The sequence below is a fragment of the Podarcis tiliguerta genome, assembly GCF_965153285.1.
Source record: "Podarcis tiliguerta genome assembly, chromosome: 9".
In the NCBI taxonomy this organism is placed as follows: Eukaryota; Metazoa; Chordata; class Lepidosauria; order Squamata; family Lacertidae; genus Podarcis; species Podarcis tiliguerta.
The window spans coordinates 62812341-62822284 of NC_139542.1; positions in this window are offsets into that span (position 1 = coordinate 62812341).

Consider the following 9944-nt stretch of genomic DNA (forward strand, 5'->3'; position numbering starts at 1 on the left):
TTAGCAACAACAACAACAACAACAACAACCATAAATGAAAAAAATATCTCTTGGCACACACACTAAGGAATAATAATAGCTATAAAAGGCTGAATGAAACATAAAATACAATCACTCCAGACTACACATCATCGCAGAAGCAAAATCCTCAGACTTGAACTGTAAAGGGAAAGGGGAATATATTGTACTGTAATAAACAGAACACGCACACTTGAAACAACAACAAATACAATCAAAATGGAATGAAAGAACTGAAGAAGCAATTGGAAAACAGTGGGAAAGGGAGGTATGCCTCCAAAGTAGAAATATTTCTAACATTACCAATCTGTTTTCTTACTCCAGCACCCTCTAAGCATTCTTTCCCTAGAGCACAGATAAAAATCATTTCCTCCCATTAGAAGTTGGGTTTGTCCACTACAAATTAATTATCCTTCTTCTCTTCCAATCCTGGTGTCTTCCTTAAGCTTAGATACGTGTTTTACAAATCTGCTGCCTTCTCCAAAACATAAAACCATTCCCTCCAATCACAAGGGAGAGGTGTCAATCACAAAAGAGCCCCCCCCCCAACCGTGTTTCTGGTGTTTTCCCTAATATAGAAACATAAGTCTCAATTTTACAAAGCTGCCCCCATTCCCCTGGCATTTTTCCTTATACTTCCCACAGATACTTGTCTGCAGCGTTCTTTTGATGTCCAAGTTACCAAAGTGCTTCAGATGATTTTCACTTAGACTTGGGGTATCCTGTAAAGATCTTGCTTCACCTTGAAAAAGCCAATAATCTCTCTGAGGCACCCCGCTTTGACTTGAGATTTGAGATTCCTCTGAAACTGCAGCACAGCCATATCTCAGACCTATGTGTTGGGAATAAGCCCTCCAGGAACATGAAAGAAAGGGAATTATTCTGTTGTGTGGTGGGAACATATTTCCTCTGTATCCTGGATCTGTTCTGCAGAGAAACAGGTTCTTGCAGGTGTGGTTAGAGCTGGCTCAGAAACTAGCTTGTTTTACCAAAATACACAATATGAATAACTTTTAGGAACTGTGTTTTTTGTAGCAGATTGCCCCTGTAAGGTACCTTAGAGGAAGTAATGGAGGTGAGCCCAGAGTTCTTCCAGAAAAAGAGGCTTTATTGAGAAAGTAATAAACGTAAAAGACAAATTGCAAAGTAAATTACTGAAGGCTTGTCCCAGAAGGGAGGCAGGGGGTTTTAAGGAGATGAGGCAAGTCAAGAATGGCTGCATGATGATGCATCCAGAGGAAAAGGCAGGAAAAGGCATAATGAGCGAGGAAGCTGACAGGAGAGAGAGAAAGGAATACAGATGGAATAAAATATGGACATATTTTAACTCTGCTTCCTTATGATCTATTCAAAAACATGTCAAAGGAAAAGGGAAATAATATCCACGATGTCACTGTAAAACTGAAGAGGGCAAGAGAAGGAGTTCCTCAGCCACAGCGAGGCTGTAGGGCGATGGGGTGCAAAGACGAGCAACCACAGCTGGGAATTCCAAGAATCTGTCCAACAGTTTGCCTGCCAGGAAGACGGGGGTCTTGGGATCATTGCTAGTAAGTGTTATGAGATCTCTGAGTTCAGAGGTCCAGAGCAGGGAAGTCCAAAAACCAGGTGGGCAGAAAATGCTTAGAACAAAAAATGAATGGTGGAAATGTAAGGAAAAGGAAGGTACTTTCTACCATATGTGGTGGACATGTAAAGAGGTAAAAGCTTTCTGGGAAATGATATATAATGAGCTGAAGAAAATGTTTAAAAACACTTTTGTTAAAAAACCAGAAGCTTTTTTATTGGGGATAGTGGGTAGAGAGATACTGAGACAGGATAAAAAAATGTTCTTATATTCAACAACTGCAGCAAGAATTTTGTTAGCCCAAAAATGGAAACAACAGGAGTTACCAACAAAATAACATTGGCAGATGAAGCTGTTGGACTTTGCAGAACTGGTGAAACTGACAGGAAGAATCGGGAACCAGCGAGATCAAGCATTCGAAAAGGACTGAAACAAATTTATATTATATTTGAAATACAATTGTGAGCAATTAACATCATTAGCAGGGTTATATGAAGATTTGTAAGATGAAATTGCTACCTATCCAGGTTGAGTGATACAATATTTTAGGTAATGATATAACAAGGATGGGACACGGGTGGCGCTATGGGTTAAACCACAGAGCCTAGGACTTGCCGATCAGAAGGTTGGCGGTTCAAATCCCCACGATGGGGTGAGCTCCCGTTGCTCGGTCCCTGCTCCTGCCAACCTAGCAGATCGAAAGAACGTCAAAGTGCAAATAGATAAATAGGTACTGCTCCGGCAGGAAGGTAAACAGCGTTTCCGTGCGCTGCTCTGGTTCACCAGAAACGGCTTAGTCATGCAGGCCACATGACCTGGAAGCTGTACGCCGGCTCCCTTGGCCAATAAAGCAAGATGAGCGCCGCAACCCCAGAGTCGGTCACGACTGGACCTAATGGTCAGGGGTCCCTTTACCTTTACCTTCATAACAAGGTTAGGAAACAAGTGAAATGTGAAGATGTAAAGTTTAATTTTGTAAAGCATCAGGCGGGAGGGAAGGAAGTCGCTAGGCTCAGCTGAGCCAAAGAGATAAAATAAGAGGGTACGATATTACGTAATGTGATTATATGTAAAACCAATAAAGAATATTTTAAAAATAAAAGAAAAACCAGGTGGGGCAACGTTTCTGCCATCAGGACAGCTCTAGGATTGCTCTGCTCTGACTCTAGGAGTCTCAGACCAGCTACACCTAAGAAAGGGGAAACTTTCTTGGTCTGGGAGGGAGTGTTAAGATATAGTGCAGGCATCCCCAACATGTGGTCCTCCAGATGTTTTGGCCTACAACTCCCATGATCCCTAGCTAACAGGACCAGTGGTCAGGGATGATGGGGATTGTAGTCCAAAACATTTGGAGGGTCGAAGGTTGGGGATTCCTGATATAGTGCCATCGGTGTGCATGATACTTTAGAGAGTAACAGCTCAGTGCCTCCGAAGAGAATTTAGACAGAGGGGAGAGGCAGCAGCAGGCTAAATAGTATCTTCAGGAGGGAAACACACAATTTAAAACTTGACCTTGCATTATAACTCTGCACAATTTTTTGAAGTGTTTAGGACTTTGTTGATGCAAGTGGAATTGGCATGGTAGAGCGTCTTGTCTGAGTTCCTGTACTCCACATTATGCTGTTCACATAGACAGCTCATGTGAACAGAGTTCTTTAAAGAAAAATGCAAGTCAGTTAGCAGTGCTGGCGTGTTCTCCAAACTGACTCATAGGAATATTGTATCTGATTTAATTCATGATGAGGAAGTGAAAATGGATGTTGGAAATTGAAGGGCATGAGTAAAAGTCACATCTGTCTAGCAGAAACTTCAACGGTTCCCTCAATGATGGTTTTCTACATGCAGACTGCAAAAAAATCCACTGCCTAAATACAACTAGCACCCATGTGAGCAGACTGCACCATAAGCATTGCAGATACGGTATTTAGCGGAGTCACAGTGACAGCAAAGCATAGGTCCAAGGCATAGAGCCTCATGTTGTGGTTCTCATGTTATGTCAGGATGCCCAACCATTTTAGGTCTGTGGACACATTTAGAATTTTGAGACAATGTCACCAGTGAACATCTGCCATGAAGCACGGCTAATCACAAAATGACTCTATGGGCCCAGATGTGAACTCTGGATTTGATAGTGGGTTCTGAGTATCTCCAGGCAAAAACAAATCAAAAATCAGAATATATAGACCTTCATTTTGGCATGAAAATGGCACAATACATCTATGGGTTTTTATGGTACAGTGTATGGCTTTACAGTGTCCCCTTATAAGACTCTTAAGTGCCTATGAGTATTAGTGTCTCTGTTCCATATTTGAGCTACAGTGGTACCTCGGGTTAAGTACTTAATTCATTCCGGAGGTCTGTTCTTAACCTGAAACTGTTCTTAACCTGAAGCACTACTTTAGTTAATGGGGCCTCCTGCTGCCGCCGCGCCACCAGAGCCCAATTTCTGTTCTTATCCTGAAGCAAAGTTCTTAACCTGAAGCACTGTTTCTGGGTTAGCGGAGTGTGTAACTTGAAGCGTATGTAACCTGAAGCGTATGTTACCCGAGGTACCACTGTACTTAGTTTGAAGTTGTTTGTTGCCTTCTGCTAGTAGGTTGTGTGCATTTTAAGGATGTTTCATAATGTTTTAACTATTATGTATATGTAGTAATTGTTGTAATTCTACCCTGGAACCACTTAATGAAGGGCAGAATAGAAAGGCTGTATTTTCTAAACAAGTAAATATCCCCGTACATGGTAGTGTCATGCTTATGGTACAGCCCATGGATGAGCTGTCTGAAGGAAACTGGAGTGATTAAGTGCATGAGTGATGAATACTCATAAATATCTATCCCTCAGATCTAGATTTTTGAGCTATGCTGAGTCACAAAGTATTGGGTTTATGATTTTATGGTTTTCCAGTCCTTAGGACTCTACCCTCTCCAGGCCTTCCCTTTTGCTGACCTCACTCCATGCTCTCCTCAAGTGCTTTTGCCTGGCTGGAATTTGTCTTTTGCACAAGCAACTTCCTCCTTCAGGATGCAAAGCATTCCCTATCCCTGCTGTAGCCCATGAACATGGAGTTGTGAGTTTGATGGTAGGTTTGAGGTGTCTCCATATACAGATCATGAGAAACCATGCAGGTTCATATGTTGTTGTTGTTGTTTAGTTGTTTAGTCGTGTCCGACTCTTCGTTACCCCATGGACCAGAGCACGCCAGGCACTTCTGTCTTCCACTGCCTCCCACAGTTTGGTCAAACTCATGCTGGTAGCTTTGAGAACACTGTCCAACCATCTTGTCCTCTGTCGTCCCCTTCTCCTTGTGCCCTCCATCTTTCCCAACATCAGGGTCTTTTCCAGGGAGTCTTCTCTTCTCATGAGGTGGCCAAAGTTTTGGAGCCTCAGCTTCATGATCTGTCCTTCCAGTGAGCACTCAGGGCTGATTTCCTTAAGAATGGATATGTTTGATCCATGAAGGGGCAGGTTCATATAAATCTATATTTTTTTTCCTCCCTGTTCCCAGAGATTGATGATGTTTAGACCCACTTTTTAAAAGTTGGCTAAGACAAGGCCACTTAAATTCAGTGCCTCGATGAGTAAAAAGTTCTGCTCCTTTTCATGTATTTTTAATGCAAGGTGCTGAGTGTTTATCCGTACCCATTAAGAGCAAAAAGCACCCTGACCTAAATGGCTGAAACCATAGCCCGGTATTTACTCCCTCTGAATGAAATACCTGCAAAGCAAACACTGCTTATGTTTCCAATTTACCCAGCATGAGATCAATCCGCAAATATAATATAGAAAGGATCTGTTCTATCATTTTGTTCTTCCACATCTTGTGTACACCATTATGCTCATTCTAACTGGGTAGTGCAAGGTAATTGGTGTGTATATAATGTTGTTCGTGTAAAAGACTGCTACAGATATAGAACTTAATAACGGCTGCAAATAAATTGGCAGCATGGTTTATCTAGAACTAGAAATTTGTGAAAACCAATATATACTAAGATTTATAAATGGATAATGTCCCATATTTTTTGCTTCATGAGACGCACCAGACCACAAGACGCACCTAGTTTTTGGAGGAGGAAAACAAGAAAAAAATATACTGAATCTCAGAAGCCAGAACAGCAAGAGGGATCGCTGCGCAGTGAAAGTAGTAACCACTCTTGCTGTGCTGGCTTCTGTGATAGCTGCGCAGCCTGCATTCACTCCATAAGACGCACAAACATTTCCCCTTACTTTTTAGGAGGGAAAAAGTGAGTCTTATAGAGCAAAAAATACGGTAATTTGTTAGTTGCTAGGGCTGTGCAGGTGCAATATCCAAGCCAGGGAATATACAAGTGTCAGAGCTGGCTCCGGGTCCCAGCTCACCAAGGACCAACGCTAGCCGATAGTATAGTATCAAAGTCTTTATTGAAGAATAGTTTGCATTTCAAAGCCTCAGCGTCCCAGCTCTACGTCTGAACTCTAGACCGGCGAAGCTCCATCTGAGTCTTCCCCCCCTGCGCACCAGTTTAACACTCTAATCTTACTCCACCTCTTCCTTCTCTCTCTCTTCCTCTGGGTCCTACTACCCCCCGGTGTCTCCTCCCTCCTGGACTCTTCTGATGCCGACGTTGACCCCTCTGACTCTTCCCCCTCTCTTCGGCGGGCTTTAGGACCTGGCTCCCTACCCGGGCTGCCCACCTTGCCGCCTTCCTGTACATTTGAACTTGGCGCGCGCGCGCGTTTAACTTTCCTGATGACCGTTTCCTCGTTCCCTGACGAGGGTGTGGTCGCTCCTGCCTCACGTTCTCCCGCTGCCCGCGCGCCACCTGATCCCGATGCTTGGGACTCCTCCCCCCTACTGCCCTCTGGGGGGGACGCTGGTCCGGATTTCCAGCTGCTACTCTCTGAGTCCCCTTTGGTCCCTTCTTCCTGAGGTGCCCCCCTGGGCACTCCCCTTGCCCTGACTATGGGGGCCCCTTTCTGTGAATCTTCCGAGTCACTGGAGAGACTCAGAGACCTCGGACTGCTGTCTTCGCTGACATTTCCTTCAGACTCCTCCCCCTCGCTCTCCATTTCCTCCCTCTCCTGTGACTCTACTCCTGAACCCCTGACAACAAGCCTTACATCTCTCACTCTGTGTATACACCATTTGGGCTTTGGACTTCAGGCAAACAAAACTTCTGACACCACTTCCAAGGTAATGATGAAACACTGTTTTTCTGTGCCCTCATTCATATTGTACGTACAAGTTGGATACAATAACATTTGGGGCAACATATCAATGCAGGGGCGGGGAGCAGGGAGAGAAAAACACAATGACAAGTTATTTTGCATTAATCCCCCCCCCCCTTTGTGATAAACTGCAAATAGGCATACAAAATCAACCCCACTTTCACCTCGCCATTACATTTTAGAAACTACAATTAATCCAAAATGTGGCAGCTAGACTTGTGACTGGGAGTGGCCGCCAAGATCATACAGCACCAGCCGTAAAGGATCTTCACTGGCTCTCAGCACATTTCCGAGCACAATTCAAAGTGTTGGTGCTGACCTTTAAAGTCCTAAATGGCCTCGGCCCAGTATACCCAAAGGAGCATCTCCACCCCCATCGTTCAGCCCAGACACTGAGATCCAGCTCCAAGGGCCTTCTGGTGGTTCCCTCACTGCGAGAAGTAAAGTTACAGGGAACCAGGTAGAAGGCCTTCTCAGCAGTGGCACCCTCCCTGTGGAACACCCTCCCATCAGATGTCAGGAAGATAAAGAATTATGCAACTTTTGGAAAACATCTGAAGGCTGCCCTTTTCAGTGAAGTTCTTAATATCTGACATTTTATTGTTATTTTTATATTTTGCTGGAAGCCGCCCAGAATGGCTGGGTAAACCCAGCCAGATGGGCAGGGTATAAACAATAACATTATTATTTTTATTATTGAGTCCTGCAAAATTTTGTTTATTTCGAATGATTTTCAATTGCAGTCATTAACTTGTACGCTTTTACGAAGACCAGGGATGCAACAATCAAAATAAGCAAATGCTCGTAATATTGACAAAAACAGTTTCATATAGTCTTATTCTAACTATCGTTTTTTAATATGTAAACCAGCATTGACAAGAGCTTTGACAATGAGAAGAAAGCTATTCTCGTTCAGGTACTAGGGCAACAGTGGTGTTCGACTGAAGGACCTGCATTGCATTAATAACTTAGTTCCCATAATTGCTTAAGCCAATCAAAGGTCAGCATCCAGAGAAAATAATAGAGTCATGTGCAGTGCAGGAAGAGGAAGAGTAGTATATGCCTTGACATTAAAGATAGCAGAACTGGCTGACTACAAAACCAAGAAGAATGACAAAGAACTACTGAACCCAAAGCATTGTGGAACATAATGCAGATACATAATGCAAATACATTTTCACTGCATCCTACTCATTAACCCTGAAGGTCAGGGTTAAATAAAATAAAATAAAACCCATGAATACTGAAATGCAGGAGAAATGTTCTAGCCTGGCATTGTCTCTGTTATGTAGCATCCTTTTTATCATGGAAGATAAAAGTGATACAGCCTGGGAATTAATTCAATTCAATACTTTATTGCGGTCCAAAGACCCACAAAACAATTTCAAAAATAGATACAGTTAAAACGACCAGACAGACAGATGGAAGAAACCAAGGCAGTCATTTTGTTTTATCTAGGGCATAATGATCTTTTTTTCTTATTACATCCAAAAGAAACTTTGCCACGGCCAGTGTGATATCATTTGACCTGTCTTCCAAAAGATATTTAATATGGGAGGCTTTGGATTTTCCCGGCAAATTTGCCAGTAAGGGTTTGATCAGTTGATCCCTTGCTTGCTCATATTGCCCACAATGCAGTTATGCTTCATACAATCGACATCCTGGGAACATAAACAAAGCCTATTCTGATAGGGAATGCCTCTCACTCTGCCATTTAGAGCTTCCAAAGGAAATACATTTAGTCTGGCTTTGGTAAATAAATGCAGATAGGTAGGTACAGACAAATGCCTAAGGCATGAGGATATCTGAAAGTCATACCCGTATTGGATTCCAGCTGTGACCTGGCTACAAACTACATAGGATCAAGATCGCAGGACGCTATGTGAGATAATTGCCTCAGGAATTCAAGGGCAGTGTCATAACCCAGATGATATAAGAGAGATGATGGCAGTCCAATCGAGGTGGCTTTTCTGGCCATAGTTTTGAGCCATGGGCTGACAAACTTCTCATTGGTTAAATGTACTAATAATCCCTTCCCTAGGCCGAATACTGAGATCTTGAGCCAGTATCTCAAGGCAGCCCACCATGCTTTGGGGGAGAGTGTGCATTCACCTGTTTCCAGAAATAGGTTGGCAGGAGCGGGGACCGAGCAAGGGGAGCTCATCCCGTCGTGGAGATTCGAACTGCCAGCCTTCTGATCGGCAAGTCCTAGGCTGTGTGGTTTAACCCACAGGGCCACGTGCCACCCTGCATTGCAGTAGGTTGGACTAAATGAGCCTTGGGGTCCCTCCCAGCTCTACGATTCTATCATCTGGATAGCCACAGTGATCAGAATGCTGTACTGGATGTGTCTTTAGTCTGATCCAGAAGAGCTCATGGTCTTAAGTTGATGCATGTCTTTATTGACAAGTATGTTTTGCTTATAAAGCACCTTAGGGTAACAGCAAAAATAAAAAAAAGGTCAGAACTTTTTTTTAAAGGTTACCACAGTGAATTCCACAGCTTAATGCTTGTGAATGTTGATGCTATGCATCCTAGTCCAAACTGTCATTAAGGATTACAGAGGGCTATAGATCACCTTTATCCTGAGGGTGTGAACAAGGATAGAGGCAATCAGTTCAGAGAGATTTGGCAAGGGGCAAAATGTTGGAGTGGAAATTACTCTCTTGCTCTGGGGAAGGGACCACTCTTGAAACCAGAGATTATAAGATTTAGGTCAAGATTGATGGCTAAATCTTACAACCCAAGTCATCTTCAAATATGTGCCCAAGTGATTGGAAAAGCTAGTGTAAACTAAGACACAGTTCCAAAGCAATTTTTTTAAAACAAGGCATTCATTAAACTTTTGGCATCGTATGAACCGAAGGTCTGATGTTAATAGCAAATACCTCAGCGATCTCTTTCCTGGACTGTCTTCAAACTATTCCTATTGACCAAGTATTATCAGAGAGAGATAAATTGTGCATTTTTATTATCTGTTAATTACTTCTCTTAGCTTGGTCCAACAGAAGGTGACATGACTTGACCTTTGAGGTATGCCACAGGGCTTATCAACACTGACAGGCATTTTCACAAAGGCCATTTGAGGTGCACAAACCGGTTTAGTGAGGTTGTATTGTATTTCTGAATGGGGGAATTATTCACAGGAGAAACGTCA